Source organism: Dendrobium catenatum, unplaced genomic scaffold (genome assembly GCF_001605985.2).
Source record: "Dendrobium catenatum unplaced genomic scaffold, ASM160598v2 fragScaff_scaffold_655, whole genome shotgun sequence".
NCBI lineage: Eukaryota > Viridiplantae > Streptophyta > Magnoliopsida > Asparagales > Orchidaceae > Dendrobium > Dendrobium catenatum.
This window is the reverse complement of record NW_021319117.1, coordinates 1,001,439-1,017,957: the sequence shown is the minus strand read 5'-3', so window position 1 is coordinate 1,017,957 and position 16,519 is coordinate 1,001,439.

Below are 16,519 nucleotides of genomic sequence, written 5' to 3'. Positions count from 1 at the left end.
TCAGCACAATAGAAAACAGTAGAGCAATGTATATGTTATAGAATTTTTTTTAATAATTTATTTCCAAGTTTTGTCTTTATTTCTACCACAAAAAGAAAACGGCTTTAGATTTATAAATCATAATTGTGAAGAAATTAATGGTTTCCTTGCAAGTTTTTCAGGAAAAAAAAAAGAGCAACTACTACATAACAACTTGAAGTATATATATATATATATATATACGGTAATGATAGATGCCAATTAGAGAAGTGGATGTAGCCATGGTCTTGGTTGTGGATTGCGGGCTCCAAAAATTCGGCTCCGACCTCCCGCGCGGATTAAGTTCTGGGATAAATTTTTGGAATGCAAATGAATTTTTATATATAACACTACTCAGAGATTTCGCCCTCATTTTGCATGGACTTTATGATATGAGTTCTTGTTTTATATAGGCGCAATCCCCTATAGTTAATTACCCCTCTCAATTATGAGAGAGAACTTTCGATCGATTAAGGCTAGTCATCAATCATATATATAGAACTACATGTTATCTGGCATATAGTAGCAGCATCAGGCTTTTGGAATTTGGGGATTTAAGGTTTGATATTTTAAATTTAAAATTCTATCATCTTATACTTAAAATGGATGGTGGGGGCATAGATGATAGACCCAATCATGTTCCCATGTTTTCTTCGTCCCTGGTCATTAGGATCCCTGGTCTACTTAGTCAGAGTTGGTAGTCGACCCAACTTGACAGAAGGATTCTTGTCGACAACCATTGGTTAATTCATCCAAGGTTACCTTGTAGACCTATGGTGGATGTTTGTCTAATGGGATAAATTTGAATCCACTTTAGTTAACAGAGGGCTATATGCCTTATCAATTATATCTTATTGATTCATATATCAAGGATTTGATTCCTCTAAGGAAAATATTGGCTCTGGCCATATTCATTATCTCATGGTGCCATTTGGCGGCAAAACCACTATGTTCAAAGGGCCCCGGGTCATAACTGTTTATCTTACAGTGTTAGTTAAATGATACATGCCACGTTCTTACTAGCAGGAGATTATTTGAAAATGGATCAAAATGATATTTTTTACTAGGCATTATCTCTTTATGAGCTGAAGTAGTTTTCAAATTGTCCACCGATAAATAGTTACGGAGGATACATGAATTTTTCTTTAAGTGTTTTGATAGTTTATTTCAATTTGAATAATTTGGGTTTAATATTTAGAATTTTAAGCTTTTGTGGGTATTTCAATGAAATTTTGATTATTTGAATTAACACCTCCGGTTGAGACAAGCATTCTACACAGCCATCATCGAGGTGTTTGGGGTCATTTCTATTTATGGATTAAACATTGTCGACTCTTTCAAGTTGTCGGAAGATGATTGGGTCCATAGGCTTTATGTTCATATTGATGAATTTCTTTTATCATAGACCTTGAAGGCTTTACGTGAATGAATAAAATAGATATTCTATTTGACACCATGATCATATATGTGCTTGATAATTCGACCTATGTAAACTCCTATTTATCCATATTGAAGGATCAAGCTAGAATAATAGTTCATTTAATAAACCGAGCAGCATCCCTAGATATCACGTATGTTTTTACTACATGCTCGTCGGGGCCCATGCAGATATTTCAAGGCATTTTATAATTACTTGTTAAACCTTGTTAACTCCAATTTAACTATTTAGGAGGATCAAGTTCAAGTTTATTAACCCGCGCAACATCCCTAGAAGTCACGTGTGTTCATGTGACATGCTTGTTGGGGCCTATATGGGTCATGCGATTATATCCCTATCTATGTATCTATGTGTATGCATATTACAATGGGCGAAAAAATTCCTAAAATATTTATAAACACCTTCTATCTGGTTGCATGGATGTTGTTGATCCGGTGGCATGGAGTTGAAGCGTCTAGATGCTTTCTATCTACTTATATAAGTATTATAAATCAGGCGGCATGGAGTTGAAGCTTGTAGACATCTTTTGCCTGCTTATATGAATATTGTAGATCTAGTGGCGTGACGTCATACTATATTTTTTTGCCCATTTCGTACAGGTAGAGTGTCGTGCACTACTTGTCGCTTTTTACAAGTAGATTGCAAATGCATTAATGAATCTCCTTATTTGTTTATTGATGACTACATTCGCATGTTACCTTTGTTCGTGGTCACAGTCATTTATATTTTTTTAAAGTTATTCAGCATTTTATTTTTGGTTCACACACCGGGTATACAACAAACCTTCTATGACAGCTCGTTGGGATTTACATTTGCTATAGTCATTTAAAATTTTGTTCGTGGATGATATTTTGAGCATATAACATGCTTCATACAAGAACCCATAGACATTTGTATTTAGTATATATCATCTGCCCTTGGCTTGTAGGAGATCAGCGTATTTGATGGCCATTAAACAATGGTAGATCATAGGAGTATAATAACAATTACAACTTACTATTGGGAAACACATATGGGTGTGTCGTTGTGTATATAACAAATGTTTCACTATTTTTAATAAGTATTCACATTCGCCACACTCTCCTATCTTTAATCACAAAAGATATGTCACATATTTGAGTCCTCATAGGATCTATCACATTGGCAATACCTTCACTGTCATTATTTGTAGATAGGCCGGTTATCGCATGAATGAAGCGCCTCTTAAAGTGGCTTAGAGGAGTTCGTACACTTTGAAAGTTTGAGTGCACTTACTTGTATATTGGCTTCCTTGATATTATTCACAAAGGATCTTTGTAGTGGCTTGATATTATTTATGTTTGGACTACTGTATGTGTTTCAGATCTCTAGCTAGCTATTACCCGTAAGCACTATACTTCATAGAAGAGCTTCCTACGGTGATTAGTACGACTTTAAATTCAACATGGATGGTTGTTGTTTCACTTAATATGTTGATTGCTATGAAAATTATTATTCATCCACAAATGCTTACAAGTAGTACATCGCATGTATCCTATATGCGTTAAATTATCATGTTCATTGCATATTGACCCCTTGTACTTGTAGGGAGCTCACTACATCTACTTGAGATTTAATTATTGTTGACGAAGAAGATTTTTCTACATTCATGATGTGCTCTTCACATTCCACATATGAGAATCTCATATTGCACTTTGATTACAATGATTCAATGTATTTATTTCACCATTAAGTAGTATTGTTTGTGCACTAGCTTTTAGGTATTCTTCTTGAATGCATTATGATTTTCACTACCACCATCTTGCCACTCATTTTTGCTTGTTTGTGTATTATCTTGTTCACCATAAGTCCTCAACATATGCTTGTGTGTGAATGGTCATGATCATTACATGTTCCTTATAGATTGTTCAAGTCTCCTATTATTCAAGTTTGATTTAAGTTGAGGTTCCTTTTGATCATTAAATTCAAGTTTGAATTTGAATTCATTTTAGGTTTAATGTGCATGTTCACTTGAGTTCAAGTCCTCTACTTAGTTTATTTGAGCTTGAATCCACACGACCTCTGCTCAATTTATAGTAATTAGTTAAGTTCAAATTTTTTTCAAGTTCATTTAAGTAAATTTCATCGACGTTTGCTTAAGTCTAAGTCCCCTGTCACTAGAAAATCTGGTAGCCACCCGACGTCTCCAATATTTAGGAAAAAACTACATGAGTCTGGGCCTCCCACCATAATATAAAAGCATGTATGGTAGGTGTCCATAAACACAAACCACAGTTGTTTCTTCATTCCCACCACACACAAAAAAAACATGGTTGGATTTCCCCAACTCAAGGGTACTTTTTAAGTAATCCCAGCTTACCGTAGGCATCGCACCAGGTTTCCATCCCACCAAGCCTAATAAAAGCACATATAGGCAGTTTTTTTATGCATCTCAAATACAGAAATGGGGATTTTGGATCTCCTACTTCATTGTGAGCACCGCGACACACTTTCTCCCACCACACTAACAAAAGTGTTTATAGCTGATTGTTTTGTCGCACTGCAAGCATCAAAGATGGGCTCTTGGATTTACAAAGTGCACAAACTATATATATTTTTTGAAACTCTTCTTTTTTAAATATTACTCCTTTTTTATTTTCCTTTTTTTCTTCTTTTTAAATATATATAATTTTATAAAAACATATGTATATTTATACAGATAATTATATTAATAATGATAATAACTAAATTAGCTACCTCATATAAGCGCCTGGGGCGATTTTGTGGCGATTTCGATGTTTCGCTGGTCGAGGCTCTTAGTTAAGGTTCCGATCTATCTTCCTGCCTTCCTCATTTCGCCTCTTCACTGGTAAACGCGTTCCTTTCTCTGGACCCTCTTGTCGGTGGTTTCTCTGCTTTTTTACTCTGTTTTTCTCGGTGTCCAACTTTTTGGTGGTTTGAGGTTGTTTTTTTGCTTTCGTTGGGTGGGGGGGGCAATGACGTCTCCGACGTGGTCTACCCCAGATGTTCCTCCGGTCCTTACTAATAAAACCAAATCTTTTAAGGATGTTGTATCTGGTGGCTCATCTTCTTCGGCTTCGAAAGTCCAATTTGTGCATGCTTCTTTTAAGGGTTTTCCTGCTCTTTTATTCGATGATGCTATTATTCAGCAACTGGCTGCTCCCTTTTCAATCACTCTCGTTGGTAAGTTTATGTTACGGAGGCCGAATTTGGATGTTATTTGCAATTTTTTTCATGGTTTGAAACTCTCAGGTTCCTTTAATGTTGGTTTGTTAGACTCTAAACATATAGCTACTCAATTGTCTAATGATTTAGACTGTAGCCGCATTTTTTCTTGTCGTTCTTGCTACATCCAGGGTTGTCAAATGAGGCTACTTAAATGGTCACCGAATTTTGATGTGAGGGAGGAGTCTCCCATTGCCACGATGTGGATAGCTTTTTCGAACATTCATTTGCATTTTTTTTAATTCGTACATTCTTTTTGGTCTTGCTTCTGTGTTTGGTAGGCCATTACAGACAGATCAAGCTACTGCTTCTCTTTCGAGACCTTCGGTGGCTAGAGTTTTTGTTGAATTGGATGTGACGAAAAAACATCTACCCGAAATATGGTTAGGATCTGAAATGCATGGTTACTTTCAAAAGGTGGAAATTGAAAATTTACCTATATTTTGTTCTCACTGTAATAAGATGCACGATCACGTGATAAATGAATGTTTTCTTTTAAATCCTAATTTGCGTAAGGAGAAAAGTATGCCAAAAGTTAATGAAAATGTTGTTAGTAAGGTTTTACATGTGCCAATTCCCCCTTTGGAGGTCAATGTTGGTCCTGCCATTCAGGATCTGGGTACTGTTAATTACGGCAATGAGGGGGAAGAGAATGTCATTCATAACACTTTTTTATCTAATGCTCCTAAACCGGCTGTTATTAGTTCCATCCCTTCTAATAATGACGTGGTTTCTGAAGGAATTGTGGTGCAGATTCCTTCTAGTCTTGCTTTACAAGGTGCTAATAATATTTTAGATCAAGATAAGTGGGTTAATGCTGAAATCGTTAACAGTTCTGATATTTTGGTTGTTATTCTTGATGTGGGAGAAGCAGTTTCCTCCAAACCCTTGTTGACGAGTCATAACAATGTTAATACTACTGTTTCTTGCAATTCTACTGTTAATCTTGATGAGTCTCCTCTTACTAATGATGATCCTGATATTTCTTTGTCAGATCAAAGACGGTGGAACATTTCCACTGTGGAGGATAGTGTCTTATTTTTGGAAGGTGATAATTCAGCATTGGATCCGTCAGGGGGTGAGATGAACAATGAAATCATTATCACTGTGATGTCTTTACTGATACGGAAATTGAAATTAATGTTAAATGCTATGCTAGAGAGGATAATGATTTGAGCTTTTCTAAAGGTCGTGGAAAGAGAGGTAGAAAACCAAGAAACATTATTTTGCAATTGCCTAGGATTATTCGCTCACATACTTTTCAATAATTTTCTTTTTTATGTTTAATATGATTATTTGGAATGTGAGGGGGATTGGGTGTCCTTCCTCGAAACTTCTGGTTAAAAATTTTTGCCGTATTCATAATATTTCTATGCTTGTCTTGCTTGAACCTCTCATTTCTATGGATAAACTTTTGAATACTGCTAAAGTTTTGGGTTTTAAGCATGCTTTTGCTAATGTTGCAAACAAAATTTGGGTTTTTTGGAAAGATTTTGTTAGGATTGATGTTATTGGGAATTTTCCTCAAGTGCTTCATTGTAATATTGAATCCTTGAACTTTCAATGTGTTGCTTCTTTTGTTTATGCTGCTTCTTCTCATTTTTCTAGGAGAATCTTGTGGGACCAAATTGATAATTTTCATAGTATTTACACTTTGCCTTGGTTGGTTGGTGGTGACTTTAATACCATTACTAATCCTACTGAGCGTGTTGGGGGCTCTCATCCTATTTACCAATCCGTGGAGGACTTTAATGATATGATTATGAATTGTAATCTTATTGATATTGGCTTTTCTGGTAACAAATATACTTGGAATCGGGGTCATCTTTGGCAACGGTTAGATAGAGTTCTTTTTAATAATGCTTGGATTAATGTTTTTAACTCTTCTAAAGTGGTGCATTTGAGTCGTACGCTTTCTGATCATTCCCCTCTGCTTATTAATGTCAAGTTTAATATGGTGGATTTGAATTCTTGTTTTAGATTTCATAATATGTTGTTAACTCATGATTCATTTCTTAATGTTGTTCAAACTAATTGGTCTGCTCTTATTTTCCCCGATAACTCTATTACTGGCATGCTTAGGCTTTAGGCTAAGTTAAAAAGGTTAAAGATGGTTTTGAATTGGTGGAACCAGAATGTTTTCAAAAATATTTTTTCCAATATTAAGGAGGTGGAAGAGAAGATTAATGTTCTTAAGGATCATTGTCAAACTGATTCAACAGTTGTTAATATTGCTGTCCTTAATGAGGCCAAAATGGACCTCAGCAAACTTCAATGTCAAGAAGAGATTTATTGGAAACAAAAGGCTGCTATTAAACACTTGGTGGAAGGGGACAATAACACTAGTTATTTTCATGCTTTGGTTAATAAAAAGTGTGCTATTAATGGTATTCATAAAATTGCTCGTGTGGATGGTTCCTTTACCGAGAATGGTGATGAGATTACTAATCTTGCGATTAATTTTTTTCAAAATCATCTTAATAATGATTTTTGTCCTATTCCCATTGGTGATCATTATTTCATTCCTAATATTGTGACTCAAGAGGAGAATAGGAGTCTTTCTTTGTGCCCTCTTTTGGATAAGGTTAAGAGTACTTTATTTGATATGAATACTGATTCTGTGGCGGGCCCTGATGGCTATACTGTTAAGTTTTTTAAACACTCATGGCAGTTTATTTCTGAGGATGTTCATGCTGTTGTTATGGATTTTTTTAATGGTTCTCCTATTCTGAAGTTTTTCCCTTCTACCTCTATTGCTTTGATTCCTAAGAGTAATGAGGTTAACTCTTGGAATGACTTTAGGCCCATTAGTTTATGCTCTATTTTTTACAAATTAATTTCTAAAATTTTGGTCAACCGTCTTTCTTTACTTCTTCCTAATCTTATATCCCCTAATCAAATGGGGTTTGTTAAAGGTTGTGCTATTGTGGATAATATCCTGCTTGCTCAAGAATTCTGTCAAGACTTGGATATTAAGACTAGAGGGGGGAACATGATTTTAAAACTTGATATTGCTAAGGCATATAATAACATTATCTGGAGCTTTATTTATAACATGTTGAGATTTTTTGGTTTTGATGAGAAGTTTATTTCTCTTATTAGCTTGTGCATTGAAAGTCCTTTCTTTTCTATCATCCTTATTGGCAAGTGTCACAGTTTTTTTAAGTCTTCTCATGGGTTAAGGCAAGGGAATCCTATCTCTCTGGCTATCTTTATTCTTGCTGTGGATTGCTTGACTAGGGGGATTTCTGGTTTGTTTTGTAATTTCCTAGTCTGTATTTTAGAACTTTGGGTGGCATCAACATTTCTCATTTATGTTTTGCGGATGATTTCATTGTTTTCATGAATGCTTCGAAGAATAGGGTTTCTAAAGTTTTGGGCTTTTTTGATCACTTGGAAGCAGTGAGCGGCCTTCTTTTTAATAAAGTCAAAATTGATTTTGTTATTTCTAAAAATGTTCCTCATAATAGAATTTTGGATATGAAGAACCTAACGGACTTCTCTCAAGCTATTTTTTCTTTAAAGTATTTAGGCATTCCTTTGTTTAAAGGTAGAAAGAAGACTTTTCTTTTTGATGATTTAATTTCCAAGGTGCATAATCGTTTGGCTACTTGGGATTCCAAGTTTTTGAGCTATGGTGGTAGGCTTGTTCTTATCCAAAGTGTCCTTGCCTCTATTCCTGTGTATTCTTTTCAAGTTCTTTTTCCCACTAAGATGGTGTGTTTGAGGATTGATAGAATTCTCAATAAATTTTTTTGGAGGGGTTCTTCTATCAATTTTAAAATACATTAGTCGTCATGGGATAAGTGTTGTGGGACTAAACAGGAAGGTTATCTTGGTTGCAAGTCCATGACTGATATGGCTTCTGGTTTTTCTTTTAAATTGTGGTATAATTTAAGGGCTAATGTTACTCTGTGGGCTAATTTTATGAGGACTAAGTATTGTGGGGTCCATCACCCTTCCAATTGTTTTTACTCTAAAGGGCAATCTAAGGTTTGGCATCGTATGGTTCAGATTAAGTGAAAGTTGAGCCCTGTTTAGCTTGGGGTCTTGGGGAGGGGAATGTTTACTTCTAGCAGGATCATTGGATTAATGGTTACTCCCTTGATGCACTCCTTAACTCTAATTCTTTGAGTTCGGTTAAGGTCAACTTCTTCTTTTATGATAATGGTTGGGATGTGGATAAACTTTCTTCTGTTATTCATGTTTCTATTATTAATTTGATTTCTAACATTTCTCTTAACCATTTTTCTAAAGATGTTTTACTTTGTACTTTTACTAAAGATGGTCTTTTCAGAACTAAAGATGTTTGACATGTATTTATAAATAAAAAGGATCCTGCCAAGCCTTTTAAAATGATGTGGCACAAGAGCATTCCTACCACGGTTTTTGTCTTTAATTGGAGAATTCTGAAGAAGTTTATTCCTACGGATTAGCTTCTTAGGAATAGAGGTCTGTTTATTACTTCTAAATGTCAATGCTGTTCTAATGTTGAAAGCTTACAACATGTTTTCGTTTCTTCTCCTATTGCTGCTAAGGTGTGGCATTACTTTGTGGACATTTTTCAAGTTAATTTTTGGGGTCCTAACAGTTCTATTCATAATTTGTGTGAGGACTGAATGGTTTGTATTAAGGGTCATATTAGGAAAGTTATCCCCCTTCTTATTGTTTGGTTTATTTGGCTGGCTAGAAATGGCTCTCAGTTTAATGGTAATTTGATGGATCATCATAGTATTATTTTTAGAATTAAGGAGAAGGTTAAAACTCTATTTACTGCTCATCTTATTTCTTATAAAAGCTTTGATGAGGTTTTGTTTACGATGGAGGGTTTTGGGATTAATTATGATTGTTCTCAGGCCAACCCGGTGAACATGATTTTATTTTGGCTTAGACCTCATGTCAACTGTTTTAAACTGAATATTGTCATTTTTTGGGAGGGGAACATTTGGTGCATTGGTGGCTTAATTAGGAATTTCAATGGGGTTTATGTTTTGGGGTTTGCTGGTAAAACTGTTGAAACTGATATGCTTGGTGGTATCCCGTTGGCTGTTTTTCATGGGCTTTACCTTTGTGCTGGTTTGGATATTCAGAGTATTGTTTTGGAATGTAATTTTAATGTGGACCTTAAAGCACTGCTGGAAGTGGATGGCAGCAGCTGTGGGTATTCTTTCAACTATACCCGCATAAATATTAAGTTTTTTCTAGACTCTATGAACTACTCCTATAATATTGTTTCTCCTGTGGTTAATTCTGCTACCCGGGCGATGGCTCTACTTGGTAGTAAGTTTAATGGTATTACGGATTTATCTTTCAAGAATCTTATAGCGATGTGTTCTGTTTGCTGTGTTCGATCTTGCTCTTTGTGGTGTCTGGGGTCGGTTGGGGGTAGCAGGTTGGTTATTTCTGTTTGCTGGGCTATTTGGTGCTGGCGGTGTTTCTTTGGGAGGTTTTCTGGTTTTGTCTGGGTTTTTCCGTCAAGTGGCAGTGTTTTGTTGTGCAGTTCTTCTCTATTTCTATTCTGCTGGTCCATGCCCATTATGCTGAATATCTCTGGGGCTTGCAGTATTGCCTGAAAGTTGTTCTGGGTGGTGTGGTTTTGTGGTTGCAGTCTTGGCCATCCCTCTTATGACTTAACTTTCTTCTGGGACTCTGGTATTCCAAGGTGTATTTACTATTTTTTCCCTCTATTTCGCATTAAATTTTTTGTTGTTTGTTTATTTTTTCTTCTAGTATCCTTGCAGGCCTGGTTTGCAGGTTTTTGGAGCTCTGCGCTCGTTTTGTGTAGGGTACGTGTGCTGTTCGAAGGGATATGCTGATAGTGCTTATTTTTTCCCTTTATTTTTTGGTTCTTAGAATGTTACTAGATTTTTGTGTTTAGTAGGGAACTCAGGATCTTAGGTTTCTTTTTGATTTTGTTTGTAGCTCTTATGAGCAGTAGTGAGCTAGAGATCCCTTTAAGGACTATGTAATTTTTTCCTATATTAGCGCATAGGCCCGTAGGTGGGTTTTAACAAAAAAATGATAATAACTAAATCAATATTAGTTATTCAGAATAGAAATTAATAGATGGAGAGAGAGGGATTACTGTAAGTATTTAGAGTCATGTGAATGCATAGGGATCAGTTAAGATTGACGGGAATTCATTTGACTGGATGTGTTGAATAAGGCTTAGTTTGGAGGTTGAGCTCAGAGAGGAGCTCGTGGGTTCCGTCTCTGGGAAGAGGAGGCGTCAGAGCTAGTGTCGAGTTAGGGAATTTTTATTGCCTCAGGTTACCTGAAGTAGAGATACATCAGGTAGCCAATAATATATCGCCACGTACTCTTACTCTTTACCGCGCGGCCAGACGACCCAACCTGGAACAAATCCGGGATTACTATGTTCTCATATTGCTTGGTATTGCTAGGTACTACTCATTATTTGCTCGGTATTTGCTCGGTACTTGCTCGGAAATGCTCAGTATTTGCTCGGTAATGCTCAGTATTTGCTCGGTATTTGCCCGCCTGGACGCTCGGTATGAGGAGGTTCATCCCGACACAGAGAGTGAGAGAGATAGCGACGGAGAGGAAGTGGTTCCGTGCAGTCTTTCCAGCCAAAGGAGAGCGCGGAGTTCTTCTGAGCAACAAGGAAGCCCGATCGGAGTTCTTTCCAGCCAGTCGGCTTTGCCTGTACCGAGCAAAGAGAGCCGAGCGGATTCTTTCCAGCCGGTTGGCTTTGCCAATGTTCGTCCTGCCCGAGCAACAAGGAAGCCCGATCAGGCCTCCCGTGTCCGTGAAACCTGGGAAAGAAAGTGCCAGCTGCGGTACAGACAACAAGGAAGTCCGATCGGAGTTCTTTCCAGCTGTGGCTCTACCACTGTCGTGCGACCCAGGTGGAGCGAGGGACCCCTCCAGTGCCCTCTTGCTTCCGTTTCTAACGTCCGTCCGACTATACCAGAGGGAGGAAGAAGCATTACTAAGCAAATACCGAGCATTACCGATCAAATACCGAGCATTACCGAGCAAATACGAGATCTTTTCTCGTGCAGTTCTCCCTACCTTCATCTTTGTTTCTCTTTGAAATTGAAGGGGGCTGCCATTTATTTCTTTTTTCGAGAAGTATCGAGCAAATACCAAGCAAATACCGAGTAGACCTTGCAATACCGAGCGAATACCGCACATATTTGTTTCGGGTTGGGTCATCGGACCGCACGGTAAAGAGTAAGAGCACGTGGCAATATATTATAGACTACCTGATGTATCTCTACGTCAGGTAACCTGAGGCAATAAAAATTCTGAGTTAGGACAGAGGGGGAATCAGGCAAGAGACAGAGGCAACGGGATGGGGAAGACCAGTGTACTGTTGAAGTCAGATGGAAGGGAGGAGATGAGGTTTGTAGTCGGTGCTCAGATTAAGGCCGGTCGTGTAGGGTTTCATGCAAGCAAGAGGTAGAGGGAGGTCTAGCCCGTGGCTTGCAACAGAGAGGGAAGGAGGCAAAACTTACTAGTCAACTTTGGTTTGGGGTTTGACTACAAGTTTACGGGTAGAAGTTAGAATGGATGATGTAGTTTGGAGGCATCGGCACAGTGACAAAAAAATTAAGAGGGAAGAGGTTTGGCCAGGTTTTGTGAGCAGAGGAACACAAAGGGATTTTGTCAGAGAAGTAGAGATCTTGGCAGAAGAAAAATGGGAGCAAGGGGTTGAAGATTAATCAGCTATAGGACTCGAGTGGATCAGAGGTATGAGGTTGGAAGCTTACTGAGACATTGGAGTCGCGAGGCTTGCTATATTGAAAAAAAACTAACATTATTGCGAATGGGAGTAGGATCGGGGAGTTGCCACTGGATTTAAAGGAAGTGACCGCTTCAACGCCGAATGAACAAGTACGAAACCATGGTATTTGGGCAGAATTTTGGGATTATGTGGATTTTTTATTTCTTCTTTTGATTTGTTGTTGAGGTCAATATGGATGAGGATGTGAAGAAAGATGTGGCTATACCAATAACATGAACAATGAAGATAAGAGGACAAATACATAAACTGAGACAAGTTGTGGAAAGGATGCTCCTTGTCAAGGTCGAAAAGACTTTTTTAAAATGCTAAAGTTACCATTAGTTTGATCATTACACAATTGTGTGTGGAAGATTAACAAAAATTGTGGGCAAGGCTAACTTTTTAAGCAAAAAGAATGAATAAAAATGAGGATGTTGCTAGTGTGAAATAATAAAGATATATGACAAGAAAATATAAATTATATCTACATTGGTGGAAATAATAACAAGGGTAGAGAAAGAAGTACATTGTAGATCTCAATGAAATAGTATATATAATTATCACTTTTGGAGATAAATTAAAAAAACTTGTTGATGTTAAAGATAAATTTCTCCTATGCATAAAGAATGGAGGCCTTTAATTCATCTCAAAATTTTCTTTTGTACATAACATAAAGTAAAATTTGACTTTGGGCCGATTATTAGAGAAAGGCTATCATATTTACTTGAATTAAACTGGTTTTCGAAGAGGTGATAGAAAAGTTTTAATAAAAGGATTATGTTAAAGAATAAAATTTTTTTCATGTATATTAAATGTTAGGATGGAAATAATTTAAAGGTTATTCTGGCTATGAAATTTATGATATGAACACCTCACTTTAGTGGCCTAAAACTTCTATAAAAAATTGGAGATAGTGAGAGGCCTACCTTATATCACTACAAAAAATAATGTTTATTAGGGCACCTTAAAGTTCCATAATATGTATCTATTAGGGCACATGATGTATTGGGGCATCAATTAATGGTGTCACTTAGGTGGCTGTTGGCATAGGGTCAAGGGTTTCTTTATGTGCCCTAAAAAATCAACTTTCATGTCATATAATTTTGATGTCATAATATGCATAATGACATGTATATTTTGTCCTAATAGAAAAGTTTTTATAAAACCTTCATATGATGAAATTTGTAAATAAATAAGAAAATATTATGTGTCATAACATGCTAACATTTCTAACACATTTATTTGATGGAACATGTTTAATAATAAGGCACATTTAAGTTGCCCTAAGATATTTGATTTCCCAAAACTTCAATTTAATGAAATATATTTAATAAAATGATAATATTATGTGCCTCAATACATGCTTTATCCAATATAAATTACATTCAATTATCAAATAATTATGTTGTCTCGTAATATTTCAATTACAAATACTTAATCTCCAATAAATTTTTTTAAAAATCTTACATATAAAAGCTTGCATAAGATAAATTTTTTCAAATAAAAAGTTTATTTTAAAAATCTTAAATTACATGAATTTTCTACCTTAAAAAAATGGGTACTTCAAGCTTCCTATATATATAATCAATCTATTACAATAAATATCCCCACAAAACATTACACAAAAAATCCGAAAAAGTAGCCCTTCATCACATGTACTCATCACATGACTAATAACAAAAATCTCTATTTTCCTTACACCCCTGCACTCGTTGTGAGCCGAATAATGTATTGTACATTAGTTTACATCAGTTTATCTACAAGACATTCCATTAAAACCTTGATTGGGAGTAGAGAATTTGATGGAATTATTGTCTTTTGTGAACTGAAAATTCATATTCATCAGCTTCTTTTTGCAGAAGCTGGATTTTTTTGGAAAATTGCATTTAGCCAAAACAGGTAGCAAACATCGTCTTACCCAGCTTAAGATTTTGATTTCTCCATTACATTATAGATACTTGTCACAACCAACAAGTGAGAAAGCTTCAAGAAAAAAAAATAGAATAAACAAATAATGGGGGTAACAAACTAGTTGTAAAATATATCACATTAAAATGGAGGGGAAAATGAGGGAGGAAGTAGAAGGAATGTGGCTGGGTGTTCAATATGGGAAAAGATAATGTTGAATCCCCTCCAAGTTCTCCATGAAGAAGAGACAATTTCAAACCTACAATACATATAATCCTTTAATTTTTGGTCAAGGCACATGAAGGCTACTAATTCCTCCTTACATGAGTTTAAATCAAGTTTGCAAAAAAATCCAATGCTTGAAAATAAGTTTATTCTCTTACTTAAAGAACCAGATCATGTAAAAGATGAATATTATGGGATTACCTTTGAATCAAAAATAGGTTCTTCAGGATCAATCAAAATCTCATGTTGGCATCATGCAACAATAACAAATACTTATGTTTAAAAGTAAGGTAAGTTGCAGATGCAGTAAGATTTTTTAGTTAAAACGAACGTAATATAATCATTAAAGCATTCACAAACTCACCTGCATCTTTATTAACCCAATATAACTTGCAATCATTGTGACTTGCATCATAATTTTTATAACTTAAGCCCAAATATTGAATTATCTTCTTTGTCTCGTAATAAACTTTAGTAGATGAATATCTTCAATTGATTCCCTTAACAAGTTAAGCAAAATTGTAAATGAGTTCTGAGTCTAATTACCAAGGCATTTAAGTTGAAGTAGCCTAACAAGGAAATCAAGTTTTGAAAACTTTTTACATACATGAAATAATTCTTTTTGAGAGTCACTTATAAACTTATAAAATTTTGCAGCATCCTTATTTGGTTTATTAATTTCATCTTGTTCGTCTTTAGTATTACTTTCAAATCAAAATGCATCATTTAATAGACCTTCCACATCATCATTAAAATCATCAACAGTGAGGGAATGTGATCCAATGTCATTTCTAAATGAAGATTCTCCATGAGCAGTCCAATTATAATATCCGTGTATTAATCCTCTTCAAAGAAAATGAGCTTCAACAGCATCTCTTTCCCTACAAATACCTTTTCCACAATCTCTACATGAGCATAGTATCATTCCACTTAAAATTCTATTACTGAATCCAAAATTTAGAACTCTTTTAAAAGCCATGTTACTCCTTGAGCAATACATCCAACTTCTATCTATTTCCATATTAGAACCTTCATATAACAAAGGAGAAATAAATATTAGAAATCATGAAAGCTAGTGGATGCATATTCAAAGGGTATAAGTACACTCTTTTATTTGAATTATAAATAAACGAGTGATTAAGAAAGGAGTAAAAGAAAAAAACATATGGAGTGAATTTACTTTTCTTGATCTTAAACAAACAATCTTTTGCTTTAATTGTTGGATCTAGAATCCTTTCATGAACTCGAAGGACTAATGAAGTCTTTTTTTTTTAGCTCTTTCTTTACTGCATGTGAGAAAAGATAATATGAAGACATTATTTTGGAATGGAGAGCCATTATGAGGTATTTGATAATTTCAAGTCTGTGTAAATGCATATAAAGTATATCATAGGTTTAAGTGAGAGGGAAGTAAAAAGGGATAATATTTGAGGGGACTATAAGTAGAAGTTGGTGCTACAAGCTGAGAGGAGAAATAAGACCATTTCTCTCTTATCGCTTTGAACCTACGGCTTTGTTTGGGAAAAATATATAGATGGTGGTCTCTATAGAGTTTCACAATTTAATTCGTACCCCATTTCTCACGAAAACTTATTAACTTGTTGATGATACATGCACTGATCACATAATGTCTTGAAAAGAAGAAGCTACCAGCTTTGTGGTGTGAAGACCTCCAGAGTTTATGAGAGATGTCCTTCACAATTACTTCAAACACAACAAACTTTCAAGGTATGTGAGGTAGCTTAACACCTATGTATGTTTTTCATTACAACCTTATTCTAATACTTTAGAACTATGTCTTCTTACCTTCTACTGTCAAATGTAAAGCTTATTTAACTATTCTCATAGGCGATAAATGAACTGTTTAAGAATAGTTCTTGGAGGTAGTTCACTAATAATTTCTTAATGGTAAAAGAGTTATAATAATATTAGTTCTTCTTTTATACATCAAGAGTAATGTTTTCACATTCACGACT